Raw genomic sequence first — 23,227 nt, forward strand, 5'->3', positions numbered from 1 at the left:
CAGTTGCCTCCCATCAAATACACAAGACCTATCACATACAAAGTCCACAGCACGGCTTTCAGACACTTAAGGATCTGCACCGTTTCATTCAGTTTTCTCCTACTCTCCACACTGCAGCCACTTTCATTTCAACACCTTTGCTTTCTTCCATCTCCCTTAGAGGCCCATACTGGTGGTGGGGCCTGGAGGCCAGACCTCATATGCGAATGGCGCTCAATTACAGGCTTCAACACTTACCAGCAGTTTAATTTGGCTAAGTTATTTCCTCAGGGACCTTTGGTTCTTCCTGTGCAAGTGAGATAAAAATATTTAGTGTTCAAGGTGGTTGTTATATTTAAATAAAATAAGTGTAAAGTGCTTAGCTTTTCTAGAGATGGCAAACTCTCAACATGGTCAGTTCCTTTTTTTCTCACTCATCTTTGAATGCAGCCCTTTGCTTTTGTTAATTTTTGAATGGACTGAGCCCTTCCATTCCCCCTTCCCCCCACTGCCCAACGACACCATTTTGATGGGTTTAACCTGACCCATTTTATCCTGTCCTTACCACCCTGGAAAGTAAGGTTTTCATCCCCCTCTCTCTTTTGTGTTTCTCTTCTTCACTGTATCAACTGCCTTCTTCGAATCTGAGATATATTATGTCAGCTTCTGGATCTAAATTGTTCACATTCTGCAGTGTGCAAAGGCTAACCTCATGATAAAACACACAGTATTTAGAAGGTTTAAAAAATGCAAACAATTCTGCTAACCACAAGTAGAATAAGTTGATTGCCACAGTGTCACCATTGTGGTGAGGCCTATGCACCTCCAAGTAGTGATTCTGCAAAACAGACCTTGTTCTGCCTCTGTGCTCCTAATCTGGGCATGAACCCACACATTGAGGACACTGTAATATGTGAGGTCATCAGGAGAAGTGGTTTATGTTACTGCTGATTATGGGCTTAGGGTGGATTGCTGGAGCATTTTCAGAATCAAATCCTAATGCTGAGGAAGCACTTGCTGATCCTGTGAGCCAACGCGGACATAAGGCAGGTCCCGTGTGTACAGGGCATGAAAAAACCATAGCATGTGAAAGGAAGAGATCATCCTGAACAACTCCCAAATTTTATTTATTTTTTATTTATTTTTATTTATGATTTTGTTTATTGAAAATATAATGTAAAGCAATATTGAAAATCATTTTGAAATAAAAAATCACTTGTAACAAATTTTACCACATTTGTTTTGCTTATCATAAACCTGTGCATCTGTCATTTGGAATGCTGCTTTATATTCTGTAATTTTTCTTTAATATTTTCCTTTTATTTTTATATTTGCTTTCTGTCAGAGAATTTACTAGGTGCTGAAGATACAGTGATGAACATAGCATTCATGAGAAATACAAATTACACACACGTATATAGGTGTGTATATATATATATTAAATAATTAAAGAAAATGAGGTTTCTGTGAGGAAGAAGTGGGGAAGAATGCTTCAAGAGGTAATTAATAGTATCTCCCAAAGCCTCTGTCTTTGCAATAACACTTATACTTCACAACACAGAAGGAGAGAGAATACTAAGTTGCTTCCATGAACTGCTTTCATCCAAAAGTCAAGTATCCCTGGATAGTGTTGCTGTTCTCTTCAGAAAGTTCCTATGGCTAAAAATTAAGTCACCCATCTTTAGATACCCATTATATGATGGTACAGAAGGAACAGAAGACCTGCAAAAAAAGCCCAGCCCAAAAGGGGACTGCAAAATCAAAAACACAGTGGTGGCTGGGACTTGGCATATAGCATCTTCCTGCGAACAGGACAAGTGCAGACTCTGGGTCCTGGAAGTGGAGTGAGTTCCGGGATTGGTCAATCATAGGGCAGTTCCTGATTCTGTTCTCTAAAATAATTTCCTTTGTTTATTGTCCTCCATTGTCCTGGTCCTACCTTCTGAAAGAATCTCCCTTGACCTTCTCCTTCATGGCCTTATCTGAGATGGGCAATTAGGAGAAGGCCTTTCTAAGGACAGCACATGGTTAGTAATCCACTTCTTGGTGTCTAAATTCAGGGATACAAGGATGACCTTAATAGCTGAACAATTAGAGGTTTTTGCGAAACAGTTTTAGGTTTCTGTAGCATTAGAGCCTCATTCTGATTTAGCATGCCACTGGTCAGTTGTTTCTTACCCATCCCATGCACTAATAGCAACAGCCAGATATTTTATGATTTTATATAACATGAGATTTTCTCCTCTTAGCCAAATTTCTCTATATTTTTCCAACTTTCTTGTTAAATTTTCTACTTCTCTGGCTCTTTTCCAAACTTCAGTGTGAAAAGGAAAATTAAGTTTTCCAATCCTCTAAGACTCCAAAGCATCCATTTTTACTGTATGCCACAAAAGGTTTCCTTAGAAAAGCTATATTTTACTCCCTCTCTGCATTTTTTTTTTTTTTTGATGAGTCAACTTTAACTAAATTTTGTCTGTTCTTGGAGGACCTTACTAAAAAAAAAGCAGGAATCAGTTTTCATATGGAAGCGTTCTGATTCCTTTTTTTATTATTCCCCCTAATATTACACACTTGAGGAACAGGTGAAAATTAGGTAACTATTTTATAAGCTCCTAACAAGGGCCGTCATCTCCTAGACCTGAAATAGTTGGGTCATCAGAGCCCTGTGCTCCACCTTGGAGTTCAGCACAGTTTTTCTATAAAGGTTTGCAGACCATACGGTCTCTATTACAACCACTCAATCCTGACATTATAGCATGAAAGAGCTGTAGTCAATATGTAAACAAATAGATGTGGTTGTATAGCAATAAACTTTATTTACAAAAATAAATGGCAAGTCAGATTTGACCTGCAGACCATAGTTTCTGACCTCTACTCTTAACTCCTTCACTCATCCAATTCCACATTTTAGAGTCTGTTACTTTCCAACCCCTGATGTTCCTAAATATATTCTGATTTGACAATAGCAGGAAACCTAATTCAAAACATTTTAAACAATGAGGAACATTTATATTCTCATATAACCAGCAATTCCAAATTAGGGCCCCTTTCAGAATTGTTTAATGCACCAATATACTAGCTCAGTGTTATCGGCAAGGGCCCAGGTTATAAACAGCTGTCTACCTTACCATCTTGAGAGATTAAGGCTCATCTTCAGGCTAGTGCCTCTCATAATCACAAGATAGCTGCAGGAAGCCTTGCAGTTATATGCAGACACAGCATCCCACGGTAAAAAGAGTCTTTTCCTTATATCTCCTTTACAGAGTGAGAAAACTTTCCCATATGCCTCTATTTACATACTTGCCCTCACTTTTTATTGACATAAACTGGGCCACATGCTCACTTGCAAGCAAATCACAATTACAGGAAATAGCATTACCACCATTGGCTTGGACTTCTCAGGATTTATTCCTGACTGAGGATAGAGTAACCTCTCTTAAATGGAGGATGCCTGAACAAAATCTAGGTCCTGATTACAATGATGTGGGAAATAGATTTTGGGGTAGAAAACCAATAATGTGAAAAACACACTTATAGTGCTTTGTGAATTATTTCCTTTGGAAAATATTTCAAAAGAGGAATTAGTTCATCAAATATTAGGCGTATATATGTATACCTAATACATATATTTTTTTTTTCTGAGGAAGCTTTGCCCTGAGCTAATATCTGCTGCCAATCTTTCTTGTTTTGTATGTGAGCTACTGACACAGCATGGCCACTGACAGACGAGTAGTGTAGGTCTGCACCCAGGAACCAAACCTGTCCCACCAAAGCAGAACGCACCAAACTTAACCACTAGGCCACCAGTGTTGGCCGAAATATTAGGCACATTCTTATCACTCATGCTTACATTTTTTTTTCCCAAAAGGTTGAAAGAATGAACTTGGAGAGTAAGAATAGATTAATTATACAATGATCCTTCCAATGTTTCTACTCAATTGTTCAAATTTTTTGGTTTATAATATTTTATTATGGAAAATCCCAAATGTATGCAAAGTAGAGGAACTCATATAATGAATATGTATGTACATGTACTCAGCTTCAATGTCATCAACTGGCCAAATGTGTTTTATCTATGCCCCTATTCACCCCCACTATCCACTGGATCGATTTTCATCATGTTTTATTTAATATTTCAGTGTATAACTCCAAAATTTAAGGAAGTTTTAGAAACCAAAACCGAAATATCAGTTTCATACTTTAAAAAATCATCATCCTTAATATCATGATACTACTCTCCAGCCCTTGCTTGTACTTCACAGATTGTCTCATAGATTGATTCATGTAGTTGTTCCCATCAGAACCTAAGAAGGTCCATTCATGGCGATTGTCTGATATGTTTCTCCAGTCTCCCTTAACGCCTGAGTCGTCTCACTCTCACTGTGTCTCTTGCAGTTTATTTGATGGACACTTAAATGTTTGTCTTGCAGATTTACCCACATTCTAGATTTTGCTGGTTACATTCCCTTGGTGATGTTCAACATGTCCCTTGGTCCCCGGTGTTTCCTATAACCCGAAAGTTAGATTTAGAAATGTGATCCGATTCAGATTCAACTTTTGTCAAGAGTATCTCATAGTTGGTGTTGTATAGTTCCATCAAGAGGCACATAATGCCTTATTTTATTTCTTTTTGCAATAATAGCAGTCATTGGTGATCATTGGCTAGATTTATTATGTCGCTAGGACAATATTTCCTTCTAAAGATATATAAACTAAGGCTCAGTTACATTCAATTACTTGTACATAGTCAAAGAGGAAGTGTGGCAAAATTCATCAGCAAATCCTTTTGATTCTAACTTTAAAATATAGCTTGAATAGGACCTTTTTACATCCCCTCCCTCACTACCACATTAGCACAATGTCTGTTTTCTGCTGCCTGGACTACTTCCGTAGCGTGTTAATTATTCACCCGGTTTCAAGCCTTACTTCCTCCAGCCTATTTTCCACCTAGTAGCAGAGCAAGCTTTCACAACAGCCGTTAAACCAAGTCACTGTTCTTAACCTCCTAATGACTTCCCATCTCACTTAGAATAAAAGGCAAACTTGTTATCAACGTTTATAGGCTGCTACATTATATGGCTCCTGGCTTTGTCTCTTACCTCATTTTGGGCTACTCTCCTCCTGGTCACTGTTCTGTAGCCACAGAGGCCTCTGCTCTTCCTCGAATATTTCAAGCACTTTCTGACTGCACTGGTTTTGCAGTCGGGCTGTGATGCTCTTTTCCCAGATGTTTGCATTGTTCATTCCCTACTTGCTTCAGATTTTTGCTCATCCTTAACCTCCTCAAAATGACCTTTTGTGATCTCCCCATTTAAAATTGTACTGCTGTTTCCAGACCCTGATTTTTATTTCTTTTCTGCATATTTATAAATACCTGACATTGTATGCTTTTATCAACAGTCTTTCCCACTTGTATGTGAAGTTCATAAAGGATGGTTGTGTCTGTGTTGCTCATCCTCTTAATATGATAGGACTAGAACAGTGTCTGTCACATAGTAGGTGCCCAGTAATGTAAATGTTTGAATAAAAGGATGAATGAACCATTCAGAACAAGAAACTACATTGAATAACTCCCAGGCTTCATCAGACCTCGTCCAGGTGACACTATGTGATGAGTTTGAGCTTTTATTTTGTTAGACTCTACATGCAAGAATTCCAGGCTTACACACCTTAAGAGGCCAGTTTAATGCTGTATTGCCTAATCACTTTGGGAAACTGCTTCCTAAGTCAAATTTATTCCGTATTTGATTTGCAGAATAATTGCTGGCCTTACTAACTAAATCTTTCTCTATATTTGATTCTATTTAAAGAAGAAAAAATAATTAATGAGCAAGTATGTTGCAAAGATTAGAATTAAAGCATGCAAAATTCCTAAAATATTGCTGATGCTTGATAAAATCTGGCAGGGCTAGTGGCAGTATTTGTAAGAGCGGTAGAAGTAGTTGTTATTGTTACTCAACTGAAAATTTGTTTGGGTTTGTTTCTCCTTAAAACGTTTACAATTGAGCAAGGAATTGGGAGGAGGATAATTTTATGTAAACTAATAATTATAATATGTCCATTATCAATACTGTGATGAAAACTACATGGGAAAATATAATGGTGATTTTGCAGAAAATGCCTCATAAAAGGTGACATACTTCTGGAAAACCATAAAATTCCATGTGTTGCACAGTGAAATAAAGTTTTAAAATGGCATTACTAATGCTTGGTAAGTTTGCTAATAGCCAGTGGCCAATTTCAATAGTAAGTAATCGTGTGTGTTCTGAAGTCACATTATATACCAGTGCCTAATGCATTAGTGTTTGCTTCACAGCAGTCATTCAAAAACATTTTTTTCTCCCCCTCACAGACATACTATAGTTTTTAACTCTTTTTCACGAGAAATAATAATAAATTTACAAAGTAAAAAATAGATGATTTAATTGGATAAAATGCCATTTGTTTTATATGGTATTACTACTATCAACAAATTGCTGATGCTTGAAATAATCCACTTCTGGAATTCTTCTCTATCACACTTGGATGATGTCATAATATGGCCTGAATCTTTTCTGAGCTTGTCACAAATTCCATTCTTGGAGTTGTTTTCTTGGTTCTATCAAGGAAAACAGGAAGGAGGTATGTCTTTTTATTGATAAAGAAATTACAAAAGTATGTGTGTTTTTGTCTTTAGCTTTTTACTTTTTAGACGTTGTTACTTTTGTTGACAAAAGCGAGTAATAGCACATCATTGAAAACCATTGAGAAGACATTGAACCTCAAGATATTAATGGGGAGGGGCTGGCCCCATGGCCGAGTGGTTGAGTTTGCGCGCTCCGCTGCAGGCGGCCCAGTGTTTCGTTGGTTCGAATCCTGGGTGTGGACATGGCACTGCTCATCAAGGCACGCTGAGGCAGCGTCCCACATGCCACAACTAGAAGGACCCACAACGAAGAATATACAACTATGTACCGGGGGGCTTTGGGGAGAAAAAGGAAAAAAATAAAATCTTTAAAAAGAAAAGATATTAATGGTGAAGTCTGCAGATATTCTTTATAGGCTAGCCTGTTAGTTGATGAAAATAGTACGTGCATGACTGCTCTCTATAAATGACATTCATTTGAGCAAATGATCAAGAGCAAATGATTGTGACTCAGAAGTTTTGAGACAAGGCCTAGCATTGGTAGAAACTGTTTGTGCAACCTTGAGCAAGTCATTTACCTTCTCTGATTATCAGTTTCTCTATTGATTAAATACTCAGGTTACATTATTTCATCAGTTTTAAAATTTAGGGGACCTTAGTGTATGTATTAAAAATTTGGACTCTTGGACTCCTCCCTGAGAGATGTAGCAGTCCTGGAGAAGTGCCGAGGCATCTGCGTTAGAATACACAGTGCAGTCACCATGGACCTCACACTGAAATTTCATCCGCTGTCTCTAAGGTATCCTTGAACTCTACAGTCTCTAATTTTTTTTCATTTTCTTCTGAGCATTGTATTTGGAAGTGGCATTTTTGTATTCTAAGCCCCAATGGCACACTCACTAAGTGGGATCAAACAGAATCCTCCTAGCCACCATGTTTCATCACTCAGAGCCTTTGCTGATAGGCCACTGAATGTGACTTTTAGTATCAGAGAGAATTCCTGTAAGAATTCTGTTTTATCTTTTGATAGAATATTTCTCAGTAAATGACAAAGTTCTTGGAAAACTTGGTTTGGCATACTTAGCCCTGCATTAGACAGGAAAAGAAAGATTGGGCATCCATATGGACCTCCTGATCACACTGGCAAAATAAGACTGAACATAAGACCTATCGTTAACTTTGGGTGGTAATTTTTTCAGGAGATAAAATGTTAAGCCAGCCTAGTGTAAAAAGGTCCCAGAAACTATGGCAGTGTGTGTCTGTGTATGAAGGGCCAGGAGGTACTGAAGGGGTACTAATGATGTCTGACATGATCTATAATGACAATTTCCTGAGTTGTTCCAGTAATAAAAAATATACTTACTATTTTCCTTCAAGTTTATGATCTACTATGATGATGACAATTTATGTTTTACAGAAATCAAGACTTGTTTTAATTTTCTTATGTGCTAGGAAATAGAAGATAACTCATTTCTTTTTATCAGCCTGATTAATTTCCATAGAATCATATATATATATATATATGAATTAGAAAACATTTATGTCATAGAGCCCCAAGCCCAACATTGTGCATTGATCAGGAAATTGTAGAAATAAACATATTTACAATTGAGTGTTACAATTATTTCCCTGAGTGTATGCTGAAGTTATCTACCTCTGTGCCTTGTTAATCTGTTCTATGATTTTGTATGCTCAGCTCTGCCCTCTGAAAATCGTATGCATTCTTCAAGACCCAACTCCAATGACACTTTTCTTCCTTCTACTACTGTTGCTATACCCACTTGGAATTAATGTCTGGTATCTCTCTGCTTCTAGGCTATTAGAACATATTCCAGTGCTGACAGAATGTTCCTTTATGTTTAGTATTAAATGAGTATTTTCAGTTAAACCTCACAGCCTGTAAATTCTTTCTAAATGTCTCTTGTATCTGTCTGATTTCCTGTAACCTCACAGTTACAGCTGCAGTTTTAAACCACCACGTGTTGTCCCATGGGTAACTGAAGCAGCCCAGTCACAGCTGCAGTGACTTGACTTGTATCCTGCTCACATCCATTCTCCACACCGAGAAGACGCATTAGACCGGGTCTCTCTGCAGCAGAAAAGCTTCCAGTAACTCCCCATTTTCCTTAAAATACAGTCTAAACAGCTCCATAGGTCAAAGCAGGCCATTCAAGGGCTGATCCCTGCTCTCCTTGGTGGCCCCATCTCTGTCCCCTGCCCCCTTCTCCATCACTTTTTACTGTGTTTTCCAGTAATACCAAACTTTTCCCTCACCTCCAGATGTTTTTGCATGATGTTACTTCTCTCTGGAAAGCTTCACTCTTCCATTTTATTTGGCTAATTCCTACTTATTCTTCAAGTACAGCTTAGAAATCACCTCCTATGGGAGATCTTCCCTGCCCCGACTCCCACACCAAGTTTGGGTAAGACCCCCTCTGCATGCTGCTTTGGCACTTCCCTGCCATCACACTTCTCCCACTCTTGTAAGCATAAGTACTTATACACTTAAGGGCTCCCTTCTACCTAAGTCGCATTCATCCCTTGAGCTGACACTATATGGCACACAGTTCACCAAACATGGAAGTACTGAAATGAAATGTACTAGGTTCATATTTTTCTTGGAAAGTAAAGGAAAGGAGATGCTTTTGGGCTGGAGTCAGTTGATGAAGACTTGAAGAGTACATGAAATTGTTTATGCACCCCCAGTATACAACCCTTGGCCTTGATTCCCATATCTATCCTATGTACTTTAATGATCTGACATTGGAGGAGCAACAGTTACGTGAATCATGCCCTTACATTAAATCCACTATATATGTATGTTGTAATTCTAAGTACTGAGATCTATGTAATGAAAGAACATGACGTGTCTCATTTTTACCAGAGTAGAATCTCCCATGAAAGCAATGAATATCATCTATTTTTCCCAGAGCAGTTTACTTCCATTTAATTGTCTTGTCTCTGTGCGTTGGCAGGGATATTAAATTATGTCTTAGTAGGATGGCAATTTAAGTGATGGGTTTTCCTCCTTTTGCTTCTAGCAAAGTGATGTCATAATTGGGATGGTGACATGATACTCTTAAAGACACAGCAGCCATATGACCGACTGTGAATGTGGTTGAGTAATTAAATGACTGTATCTCAGTGATAGTGATCAATACTGTAGTAATTTTCTACGTGGTTGGAAACCTCTTGATCCAGAGCTCTTTTTCTTGACCCAGCCGTGTTCAGTCTTTTCATGAATCCCAAGGACAAATTTTAAAGAAAAAATGCTTTTGACATTTATAAATGTAAGTAAAGCTTAAAGGAGTATTATTTGGTGTTCAAGTGTCCCTCAGTATTTGCTGAGTAAATACATATTCAGTATTTATTGAGTATGCTTATTGAGTGCCCTTGTGTGCCAGACATTGTGGTGGCCTTAGTGGTAGTTTCACAATGTAGCTGTGGATAAGTCATATTTCCTGCCTTTGAGGGACTTACTGTATAGCAATTGTGCAGACAAGAATCAAATGATTATGGGGGGGATGGGCAAAAGGAGTAAAAGGGCACCTGTATAGGGTGACAGAAGGTAATTAGATTTTGGGTGGTGAACATGATGTAGTCTACACAGAAATTAAAATATAGTGATGTACATCTGAAGTTTATATAATAGTATAAACCAATGTTACCTCAATTAAAAAATGATTACCAGGAGAATTGTTTAATTACAATGAGAAGTGGGCATAAGCAGGAAAAGCTCATTTAATTGAAATGAGATCAGAAAACATGTCCTATGTAGCTGGAGGTAATTTCCTTCTTTTGTGAAATCAAGAACTGGTGTTGAAGTGGGCAGATATAACAACGGAATTGAACACAGGTTAGTAGTTGATTCTGAGCTGAATCCCAAATCATTCTTATAGGAATTGAAGTGAGGTGATGTGATTTGACAACATCTCAAAAACCAGTTGTTGAAACAAAATATTTAGTTTAGAGAAGAAAGTATTTAAAAAGGAACTGATAGTTGTCTGCAAATATTTGAAGAGCTGTCTTATGGAAGAAATACTGCATTTTTTTTTTGATTTTCTGAAGGGCAGAATAAGGACCAATGTTGGGAACCATAGGAAGACAGATTTGTGCTCTACAAAAAGAAGTTCTTAACAACTGGAACTGTCTGAATGTGGAACAGGCTGTTCTGGGGGGAGCCAGTTTTAAAGCTGGGAATGACAATCTAAGAACTGCAGAGTCTAATGTTAGAAAGGTATCATTAGAAATTTGCATTGTTTGGAGGATGGGTGTCCCATGTACTCAGGATGCTACTGGCTATCAGAAGCAGTTTTGTCTTTTTGTTCTGGGACCTGAGATTCCTAGATCTCTGATGAAGGGTTTGTTTGGTTCTAGGATAAATCTATTGGCTTAAATTATAATAACTTTCTAGAGTAGAAGAAAGAGAAAATTTTCTTAACTTCGATGGAAGCAGAGGCATCCATTTATAAGACTTTTCACATGGAAAACCAAGTCAGATGTATGAGGATTGAAATATTTCATTCTTTCATTTTGTTGTTTGCTCACTCTGCAAAATATGCCAAGTATGGTGTCCCGTAGTGTAGAAGATATAAAGATAAATTAGTTGTGGATCTTGACTGTGAGTAGCATATTATCTAAGAGAGAAGGCTGGTGTGAATGAATAGCTGTAGTCTGGATAAGGAGGCAATCATTGTAACAAAAATGTTATGATTAATTAGATTAGCTAGAGTAGAGAATTTGCCAGTGTGAGAAAAGTATTTATCATTTATAATGTTTCTAATAATGATCCTAAGTTAAGTTAATACTTCTTTTGGAGATATGACAATAATAGTGTGAAGATTAGGTTTTATAGAAGTAGACCTTGTGAAAAGGAAGTTATTACAGATTTTTAAAAATAGGTTGATCACGCTAATACAATTTTGCATTTCTCCACGTACTGTCTTTTAGTGATTCAAGTCAAAACACTCAGGAATATGTTCACAAACTTTAGCCAGTATGATCTCCAGGTGACATGCTAGCCTGTTTGTATGCACTTAGTGAATACTCCTATACTCGTCTCACTTCTTTCTTAGCATCTCTGTTCATTTGCTCAATCCAAAAAACCTACACTTATTTTTGCCTTTCCCATATTCTTCATTATTTGTAACTTTGCACATTCTATGTTATAGGTACAATTAGATTTATGACTGTTTTGACATGTCTTTGCATTTGAAGATTGCATTTTGACTTGTCCTTCCTCCATCATAGATTCTAAGATTAAATATTATAACCTCACATCTTCTAAAGGAAACTTCAAGATAGGGCCAGTTAAGTAGGCACTTCCCAGTGTGTGTGGTTGATCCTGAAAATTGGATAAGTATTAATTGGAAAATTAATGACATAAAATCAGTCATTATGTCCATTAATTTTAGTATGATCTCCAACAATAAATATTTCCAAATTATATACTGATCATTTCTTAAATTAAGTAAATTATAATTTAAAAATTCAAAGTATTTATAGAGATATAAGAGAGCTATTGTGAAAATCTCATAGGATTTGAAGAAATACAAATCTGGATTTGAATAATGGCTCAGCCATTTATGTGACCTCAAACAGTTTAATAGGGCCATTTGGGCCTATATTATCAGTCACTTGTGAGATGAAGATAATGATACATTTTATGCGATGAGAAATATTATATTAAATGATTTAGCACAGTGATATACAAAAAGCCCTTATTGAATGTAATCATTATTATAATAATATCGATTAAACAAAAATGGGGAAGTCAAATAAAGGATTTGATTGATAAATAATACCTCATCACAATCATTAAAATGATATGAGTAATATCTGTGCATATACATTTTAAAAGGTAATATACTTAAAGAATTTCTTACAACTATAGTATAGTGTACTACAGTATAGTATATAGTTGTTTTAGGATTTTTAGTCTGAAGGTTTTTTTTTTTTTTTTTTTTTTTTGATGGGGAAGATTGGCCCTGAGCTAATATCTGTTGCCAATCTTCCTCTTTTTGTTTGAGGAACATTGTTGCTGAGCTAACATCTGGACTAATCTTCCTCCGTTTTGCATGTTTTATGCCGCCAGAGCATGGCTTTATGAGTGGTGTTTAGGTCCTTGCCCAGGATCCAAACTGTCAATCCCTGGGCCACCAAAGCAGAGCACGTGAACTCAAACACTATGCTACCGGGCCAGCCCCCAGTCTGAAGGTGTATTTTCAGAAGCATGGCTGGACCTTCGTGTCCTGAAGTCTACATAATGCTTCAAGTTGTCCCATGAGTGTAAAGCACTGAGCCCACTACTGTGGAGGAGATAAGCAAGCATATGTGGTCCCTGACCTCAATTGGTTGAGTTCAATGGTAGAGATGTAGCTTGCTCACAAAAATTATAATGCAAATAAGAATTACCATTGTTAGTTAAGCAGATTAGGTACTCAAAAGAAAGAGACTTTTTGTGTGAGTGTATAGATGTTTGTGGATGCATTATGGGGTATATGAAACTATAGAGCAGGTAGTGACACAGAAGCACATTCCTCATATCCCCTTTACTCTGAATAAAATACCTGCTCCCATTTTGCTCCCTATTAACCTCTAAAGTCAGAAATGGAGTCACAAAAATCTCCATCTGTTGCAAGAAATGAATGTTGTAGGCAGTCACCATACTTTCAGAAGCCTGGGGTCTTTTTCAAATGGATTCACAAGACACAGAATGTTTCACTTGTGTCCCTTACAATGGGATGAGCGAGAGCACTCCTACTTCCTCAGGTGATCCTGTGGCCACCATGAACTCTGTTTGCCCAGTAGAGCTGCCTTCACACTAAGTTGCACATGGTGCTCATAAAGCATGAGAAGGAAATGAAGGGAACTGCCTGGTTCAGTCACAGATATTTGCACAGTCATCCTATCATCCCTGTATTCCTTTCTCATAGGTACTTCACTGAGAAAATTACTTCAGTCTCTTTTTTAGCTAGAGATAATTAGATAGTCTGTGTAGTGTATTTTTTCAATCCCTAAATAATAATATTTGAAGGGAAGCATGCTATGTATTTCTTGGAAAACTATTATCTTAACATGGCTTAAATGCATTTGCTTGGAATTGTCTAATTTTTCAATTTCAGTATAATTACTCTCTATGTTTGTAGAGAAATCTTATTAATTTATCCTATATGTAGAAATATCATAAATTTCAGTCTATTTTAATATGCTGGAGAACCAGTTTAAGTTTTGTTTAAAATGCATTTAATGTGAAACTAGCTTCTTACTTTAGGAGGGATGTTATAACTTAACCCCAAAACACTAATATCATAAACTATATTTATGTACTACTTTTATCAATTTAACTGTTGAGTTTTCCTGTTCTTTCTTTCAAAAACAAAACAAAATGATTGGATTAGTGGAGAGAAGTTGCACAGAATGGCTCCTGCCCAAGTCTGTAAAAATATGTCAACTGAGTTTATAGCCTCCTTGCGTTTATTGGCAGCTTCACAGTGGCACACTTAAAGGAATTGAAAAGAGGTTAAATAGAGACTATGAGGGTCACTAGAATAAATTTTGAAATAAAAGTCTTGAGACTTCTCTTAGAAACAGAATGACTTTTTCTAAACAAAATTTAACTACTGAAACCATAGAATATTACAATCTTGGAATTGAAATTTTCCAGAATTTGGAGGTTAATCCAAATCCAGTGTTGGTGTAATCCCTTTATTCGGGATGTTTTTCTTTTTAATAATATACAATACTCTCCCTCAGAATTGTCCATGACAATTATGATCTGACCAATTTATTTGTCTTGATTTTGGGGAAATTACTTGTAATTTAGAAGAGTGACTTCTTTTATCCTGAAACCACACTCCTAGCCTCAGCACACACACTTGTGGTCATGAAGAAGTAGTCGTAGGTATCAAGGCACAACCAGACTGACCAAATGTTATTTGGAGTAGATGTGAGTGTGTGTGTATGTGTTTGAGAGTGTATGTGAGTCACCTTAAGGCCTCTATATACTCAGATCTACCTAGAATCTCTTTAGAAGCTCCTGAATATTCCTGGAGCTGCCCTAAGGCCACCGTACTGATTGGTATACGGAAAAATACCATGTGCTAGACCTGCCAGGAATTTCAGAAGACGATATTCCCTTTTGAAATGAGAGTCCCGTCTAAACCTCTTCATTCACATAGTAGTGTGTACTCAGAAAGGTCTTGTCAAGCCTCATTGAAGATGCTACATTCAAAGTTTCAATGCTCTACCCTGAACTGGGTTTGTGACCTATACTGATTCCACTTCCATCTGTTTACCCTCTTTTTGACTTGCAAAGGGCCTGTAATCCAGTCAGTAAATTAAAAAAAAAGAAAAAGTCACCACTGACAATGCATGTCTGAATCAGGAATTATGGCTACAATTTCTGATAGAGAGAGAAAACAGCTAGTCTGCTCTTGTCTTTTGAATCTGACTTTGCATTTCTTGTCTTTGCATTTTTCCCACTGCAAAAAGTAACACTTCTTTATTTATCAGTCCGTTTTCCTTTCTAAAGAAAGAAAAGAAAATTCCAGACCATTTCTTCATTCTTTTATGTGGCACTTTGTAAGAAAACCTATCAAGGACCAGTGATTCCTTGAAAACAAGAAGAAGTGAAGCCAGGCACGTGTTCCCTTTTCCCCTGCCTTTGAACTGGGCACAGTTCAAGTCTCTTAAATCTCTGCACAATGTGAATGATTTTGAAAGCATTCTTTTCCATAATGTCAGTCTGTCAATTTTAAATAAATTCTTCGTTCTATAGTGACAAGATTAGAACATTTATATTCAGGCATCTTTTAAAAGAAAATTAGGAGGCAATGAAACTCTCTTGAAGTTTTTGACATTAGACTTTGACTAAATTAAGTGAATTATTCTTAAGTTTTTTACTGTTTTCAGCCTGAATGTAATGATAAAGGGCTCAGCATTGATTTTGTGTAGGTTGGCAGTTATTTTCTCATTAATTCCATTTTACATAACTAGTGGCCTTGTTCTCCGTTCTCGAATCATATTCTTGATATGATCATCCAAACTCTAGTCTCCTTCTCTATTCTAAATAAAGTAATATTTTTTTTGTTCCTTAAACGTTATTTGAATGTTAGTATTTCTGTCCAGTAGGGAAGTTCCAATAATGCTGTGTAACTGGACAAAGATTAGAATTCCTGAGGAATTTTAAGTATTTCTTGTGTTAAGACAAAGATTTAGCTGAGACCCAGTATGGAGTCTTCTTTAAGTCTTAAAATAGATTCATGATGAGCCAACCCTGATGGCCTAGTAATTAAAGTTCAGCATGCTCCAGTTCTGCAGCCAGGCTTAGCTTCCCGGTCATGGAACCAGAGGAGCTGTCTGTCAGTTGCCTTGCTGTGGCGGCAGCTCACGTAGAAAGAACTAGAGTGACTTACAGCTAGGATATACAACCATGCACTGGGGCTTTGATGAGGAACAAAATAAGGAGGAAGGTTGGCAACAGATGTTAGCTAAAGACAAATCTTTCCCTGCCAAAAAACGCAAAAAGATTCCTGAGAAGGTATGCAGAGAAGACACAAAGCACATTCAGACAAAACCACACTGTGTTTTGTTTGTTTTGCTTTTTATAACTAGGGCCTTGGCCTCAAAATTCTAGGTGAAATTATTGACTGCTGAACTGGACTCTGCTTTAGGATATAAAACAGCAGACCTAGTGGCCTCCTAGGTTTCTTTCTTCTAGGCTTTTATCTAATTTAGAAACTTAACATCACATCCTTTCAAAGCCTTGATAAACACAGGGACAGCTTGAAGGAAAATGAAAATGTATCCCTAAGGCGTAGTCTAAACTGGTTAAGCCATCTTCCAAAAGGTTAGCTGCATAAGACCTACACTGTTTTTCTTTCACATTCACAAGTCCTGACACGTGGGAGACAAACATAGCAAGAAGGCAAGACCAAGAGAGACTTGCACCTGCCACAGTTTATAATCTCTTTTGTCAATGTACTCATTGACTTCACTCTCAGGAACCCTGGAACAAAAGTGTCCATTTCCTAGAGCCTTATGAGGGCCTCTTTAGTTTGGAAGTGGAGTGTAGAAAGGGAGAGGCTCTGTGATTATCCTGGAGCCTGTCGGTAATATTTTTTCTTGTATATCTGTGAAAGGCATGGTGCTATAGTGACAGGAATATGGCTTGGGGATCCCGTGGACTTGAGTTCAGTTCATAGGTTTAGTAGTTACTGGGCTGAGTGTCCTTAAGTTAGTTAATCTTAGTTTTCTCACTCTTAAATATGCGTAATTAAAGCTTTATTTCAGGATTATTATGAGAACTAAATATATCAAATATCACCTAGGAATTCAAGGCTGGCTCAACACTCAAAAATCAATCACTATAATTTACCAAGCTAACAGACTTGATAGGAAAACTACATGATACAGAAGAAAAATTCAGCATTCATCATGATGAAAACTTCAGCAGAGACCGAACCAGTGGCATAGTGGCTAAGTTTACACACTCTGCTTCTGTGGCCCAGGGTTTGCTGGTTCAGATCTAGGGCGTGGACCTACGCACTGCTCATCACCTACGTCCCACATATAAAGTAGAGGAAGGTGGGCATGAATGTTAGCTCAGGGCCAATCTTCCTCAAAAACAAAACAAAACAAAACAGAACAAAAACTTCAGCAACCTAGGAATAGAAAGAAATTTTGTCCTTGTGATATAGGGCATTTGTAAAAAACTTACATCTAACATCATAGTTAATGTTGAAAGACTGTTTGCTGTCTCCTGAAGATCAGGAACTAGGCGATATTGTCCACTTTCATCATTCCTATCAATATTGTATTGGAAGTCCCGGAAAATAAAAGGAGTATAGAAAAAGAAATCAAAGATATTCAGTTGGAAGGTAAGAAATTAAGGTACCCCTATTTGCAGACAGCATGGTTAACTATGTAGAAAATTCTGAGGAATCTACAAAACTTTTCCTGGATCTAATAAGCAAGTTTGCAAGTTCACAGAATACAATATCAATAGCCAAAAGTCAATTGCATTTCTATACATTAGCAATGCACAATTGGAAACTGAAAAGCTGAAACTAAAAAAGATATTAACTTTTGTAAAAGTTCCAACAGAATGAAATAGTTAGCTATAAATTTAATAAAATATGTGTAGAATTTCTGTGGAGAAAACTACGAAAATATGATGAAATCAATCAAAGAAAATACTAAATAAATAACCATACCAGATTCACAGTTTGGAAGACTTGATATAGTTAAGATGTTAATTCTTCACAAAGCTATATATAGATTTAATTCAGTCTCAATCATAATATCAATAAGATCATTTGTAGATATAGATAAGCTGATTGTAAAATGTATAAAATCAGATAAAATAACTCAAATAGGCAAAGCAATTAAGAAAAGAAGATCAAAGTTGGAGGACTGGTACTACCTGTTTTTAAGATATGTTATAAAGCTAGAGTAGTCAAGACGGCATGGCATAAGTGAAGGGATAGACAACCAATGAAACAGAATAGAAAAATCCAGGAAGAGACCCACATAAGTATGGAAAACTGATTTTCGACAAAAGTGCAACAGCGATTGAATGGAAAAAGGACAATCTTTTCAACAAATAGTTGAACTACTGGACAGCCATGTACCCCAAATAATTGCTGTTCTACATGTCACACTATATATAAAGAATTAACTTAAAATATATAATAGATGTAAATGTCAAATATAAAACTGTAAAAACCTAAGATAAAATATTCATAATCTTGGGTTAGGCAATGATTTCTTAGATACAGTACCAAAAGCATGATCCATAAAATTTTACTTCATTACAAATAAAAACTTTGCTCTGCAAAGGACACTGTTAAGAAAGTGAGAAGACAAGCCACAGACTAAGATAAAATATTTGTATATCACATATCAAATGAAGGATTTGTATCCAGAATACATGAAAGACTCTCAAAAGTTAATAGTAAGCAAGCAAACAACTCAATTGAAAAATGAACAAAATATTTCAACAGAGACTTCACCAAAGAAAATATATAGATGGCAAAAAACACATGTAGGGATGCTCAAAATCATTGTCATTTGGGAAATGCAAATTAAAACCACAATGAGTTATCACTACAATCCTATTAAAATGTCTAACAACAACGAAAATCCTTTTGATGGTATATAGTGCAATAGAAATGCTCTCATACATTGTTAGTTGTGGGACAGCCACTTTTGAAAAACTTTGACCGTTTCTCTAAAAATTAACTATGTGCATCCCATATGACACAGCAAGCCCACTTCAATGTATTTATGAGAACTCAAAACCTCTATATGAATGTTTATAGTAGCATTATTTATAATCACAAAGACTGGACACAGTTTTTTGTGTCCAAATATCTTTCTATGGGTGAATGATAGCCAAATTATGAAACACCCACACACTGGAGTTATTACTTAGTATTTAAAGGAACAAATTCTTGATACTTGAAAAAAAATGGATGAGTCTCAAATGCATTTTGCTAAGTGAAAGAACCTAATCTTAAAAGTTATATAGTATATGATTCAGTTTATGTGGCACTCTGAAAAAGGCAAAAAATATAGGTAAAAAGAACAGATCTTTAAGGAGTTAAGGGTGAAAGGACACCCTGAGCACAGGTGGGCAGAGCTGTTATGTGGGATGTAATTTTTCTGTACTGTGTCTATGGAATGGTTATAAGAATCTATGTTTGTGTCAAAACTAAAAGACCTGTACACCAAAAAAGTTAATTTTATTCCATGTAAATTAAAAATTAGATAAACAAAAGACAAAAAACAGGCACATTGGGTTATCTCTAAAAATACATGTGATTTTTATAATGAAAATAAAAAGTACGTATCAAAAAGCAGCTTAGGTTTTATTCAACTCAAAACTTTGCAGAAATTGTGTAATTTTCCTGATGAGTGTAAACCATGATTTTAAAAATATGATTTTTAAAAAATGAAGACCAAAATGGTATTAATTCAAAACTTAGATTCTGACTTTCTATAAAATCTCATTGGGAAGAGTAGCTGGTAAATGATAGGTGGTAAATTAATTATTTGCAATACAAACAACATAATTAGACAATAATAATTATTAATAACAATAATATATACTATCCTTATTATCACTTGTATTTTGAAATTTTTTTTATGTTTTTAAATTTTTTAAAGTATAGTTGACATACAATATCCTATTAATTTCAGGTGTACATCATAGTAATTCAATGTTTATATACATTACAAAATGATCACCATGATAAGCTGAGTAACCATCCGTCACCATGCAAAGTTATTACAATATTAGTGACTGTGTTCCCTATGCTGTACATTACATCCCCATGACTTATTTCTTTTATAATTGCAGGTTGGTACTTCTTAATCCTCTTCACCTATTTCACCCACCTTCCAATCTTTCCCTGTTATGTTAACCAGTTTGTTCCCCATATCTATGGGTCTGTTTCTGTTTTGTTGTGTTGGTTTATTTGTTCTGTTTTTTAGATTCCACAAATAGATGAAATTATACAATATTTTCTTTCTCTGAGTTAATTTCACTTAGCTAAATACCCTATAGGTCCATCCATGTTGTTGCAAATGGAAAGATTTCATTCGTTTTATGACTGAGTAATGTTCCATTGTGTGTGTGTATACATATATATGTATACCACAACTTCTTTATCCATTCACATATTGATGAACATTTACATTGCTTCCATATCTTGGCTATTGTAAATAATGCTGCAATGAGCATAGGGGTGCAGATATCTCTTTGAATTAGTGTTTTTGTTTTCTTTGGATGAATACCCAGAAGTGAAATTGCTGGATCATATGGTAGTTGTATTTTTAATTCTTTGCAGAACTTTCCTTTGCTTTTTCTTTTTCTTTTTTGTGGAATATTAGCCCTGAGCTAACATCTGCCACCAATCCTCCTCTTTTTGCTGAGGAAGATTGGCCCTGAGCCAACATCTGTGCCCATATTCGTCTATTTTATAGATGAGATACTTGCCACAGCATGGCTTGACAAGCATTGCATAAGTCTGTGCCCAGGATCCAAGCCCGCGAACCCTGGGCCACCGAAGCAGAGCATGCAAACTTAACCACTATGCCACTGGGCCAGCCCTTTACAGAACTTTTTAAAATTCTTTGCCATACTGTTTTCCATAGTGGCTGCAACAATTTACATTCCCACTAACAGTGTACGAGGGTTCCCTTTTCTCCACATCCTCGCCAACACTTGTTTTTTTGTCTTTTTGATAATATCCATTCTGACAGACATCAGGTGCCATCTCATTGTGCTTTTGATTTGTATTTCCCTGATTATTAGTGATGTTGAGCATCTTTTCATGCTCCTGTTGGCCATCTGTGTGTCTTCTTTGGAAAAATGTCTGTTCAAGTTCTCTGCCCACTTTTTAATTGGGTTATTTTTTTGATATAAAATTGTATAAGTTCTTTATGTATTTTGTATGTTAACCTTTTATCAGATGTATGATTTGCAAATATCTTCTCCCATTAAGTAAGTTACCTTTTCATTTTGTTGATTGTTTCCTTCACTGGCAAATCTTTTAGTTTGATGTAATCTCATTTGTTTATTTTTGCTTTTGTTGCACTCTCCTGAGGAGACTGGTCCAAAAAAATATTGCTAAGATTGATGTGAAAGAGCTGACTTCCTATGTCTTCTTCTGGGAGTTTTATGGTTTCACGTCTTACATTCAAGTCTTTAATCCATCTTGAATTTATTTTTGTATATGGTGTAAGGTAGTGGTCTAGTCTCATTCTTTTGCACATTTTTGTCCAGTTTTCTCAACACATTTACTGAAGAGACTATTTTCTCCACATTTTGTATTCTTGCCACCTTTGCATAGATTAATTGAACGTATTAGCATGGGTTTGTTTCTGGGCCATCTATTTTATTCCATTGATCTATGTGTCTGTTTTTGTAATAGTTCCATGCTGTTTTGTTTACTATAGCTTTTTAGTGTAGTTTGAAATCAAAGAGCATGACGTCTCCAGCTTTGTTCTTGTTTCTCAGGATTGCTTTGGCTATTCAGTCTTTTGTGGTTCTATAGAAAGTTTAGGATTCTTAGTTCCAATTCTGTGAAAAATGTCACTGGTATGTTGATGAGTATTGCATTGAATCTGTAGATTGCTTTGGGAAGTATGGACATTTTAAAAGTGTTAATTCTTCCAATCCATGAGCACAGAATATCTTTCCGTATATTTGTGTTGTCTTTAATTTCTCCCATCAATATCTTATAGGTTTTAGAGTACAGGTCTTTCACTTCCATGGTTAAATTTATTCCTGGATATTTTATTCTTTTTGATGCAATTGTAAATGGAACTGTTCTCTTAATTTCTCTTTCTGGTAGCTTATTATTAGTGTAGAGAAACACAGCTGATTTTTGTATATTAATTTTGTATCCTACAACTTGACTGAACTCATTTATTAGTTCTGATAGTGTTTTGGTGGAGTTTTTAGGGTTTTCTGTATATAGTATCATGTCATCTGCAAATAGTGACAGTTATACTCCTTCCTTTCCAATTTGGATGCCTATTGTTTTTTTTCTTGCCTAATTGCTGTGCCTGGGACTCCCAATACTATGTCAAATAAGAGTGGCAAGAGTGGGCATCTCTGTCTTGTTCCGATCTTAGAGGGAAAGCTTTCAGCTTTTCATCATTGAGTTTGATGTTAGCTCTGGATTTGTCATATGTGGCCTTTATTATGTTTAGGTACATTCTTTCTATATCACTTTTGTTGAGACTTTTTATCATAAAAAATGTATTTTGAATTCTGTCAAATACTTTTTCTGCATCTATTGAGATGATTATATGATTTTTATCCTTTGTTTTGTTAATGTAGTATGTCACATTGATTTGTGGATGTTGAACTATCCTTGCATCCCTGAAATATAGTCATGTGCCACATAATATTTTGGTCAATGACAGACCACTTAAGAAACGGTGATCCTGTAAGATTAGTACTGTATAGCCTAGGAGTGTAGTAGGCTATACCACCTAGTTTTGTGTAAGTCTACACTACGATGTTTTGCTCAATGACAAAATCACCTAACGATGTATTTCTCAGAACATATCCCAGTCATTAAGTGACACATTACTATAAATCCCACCTGATCATGGTGTATGATCCTTTTAATCTATTGTTGAATTCTGTCTGCTAATATTTCATTCAGGATTTCTGCATCTGTTTTTCTTCAGAGATATTGGCCTGTAATTTTCTCTTTTTTGTGGTGTCTTTGTCTGGTTTTGGTATCAGGGTAATGCCGGCCTTGTAAAATGAGTTAGGAAGCATTCCTTCCTCTTCAATATTTTGGGATAAATTGAGAAAGATAGGTATTAACTCTTTTTTAAATGTTTGGTAGAATTTACCTGTGAAGCCTTCTGGTCTTGGACTTTTCTTTATTTAGGAGTTTTTACATTACTGATTCAATTGCATTATTTGTGATTAGTCTATTCAGATTTTCTATTTCTTTGTGATTTGGTCTTAGAAGGTTGTGTATTTAGGAAGTTATACATTTCTTCTAGGTTTTCCAATTTTTTGGTGTAAAATTGTTCATAGTAGTCTCTCATGATCCTTTGTATTTCTGTGGTGTCAGTTGTAACTTCTCTTTC

General features: G+C 36.1%; 1 protein-coding gene and 1 long non-coding RNA gene across 10 annotated transcripts in view; one reads left to right on the forward strand and one right to left on the reverse strand.

Moving 5' to 3' along the window:
- ANO3 (anoctamin 3) overlaps positions 1-23,227 on the forward strand; it is a 452,178-nt gene that overhangs the window by 215,527 nt on the left and 213,424 nt on the right. Inside the window, exon 1 of one of the 9 annotated variants that reach the window (XM_070624555.1) lies at positions 9,668-9,894. The exons of 6 other annotated variants lie outside the window; for them this stretch is intronic. The gene's annotated coding sequence lies outside the window, so the exon portion shown is untranslated. Of the gene's footprint in view, positions 1-9,667; positions 9,895-23,227 lie in introns of those variants that run through there. 2 more of the 9 variants (XM_070624556.1, XR_011541296.1) reach the window with 2 other exon arrangements.
- The window catches only part of LOC139084021 (uncharacterized), a 135,410-nt gene that overhangs the window by 47,484 nt on the left and 64,699 nt on the right, over positions 1-23,227 (reverse strand). The window contains exons 4-5 of the long non-coding RNA XR_011541304.1: positions 4,420-4,485; positions 238-286 (exon numbers count right to left, since the gene is read on the reverse strand). This is a non-coding gene — a long non-coding RNA (uncharacterized lncRNA). The remainder of the gene's footprint in view (positions 1-237; positions 287-4,419; positions 4,486-23,227) is intronic.

Source organism: Equus przewalskii, chromosome 6 (genome assembly GCF_037783145.1).
Source record: "Equus przewalskii isolate Varuska chromosome 6, EquPr2, whole genome shotgun sequence".
In the NCBI taxonomy this organism is placed as follows: Eukaryota; Metazoa; Chordata; class Mammalia; order Perissodactyla; family Equidae; genus Equus; species Equus przewalskii.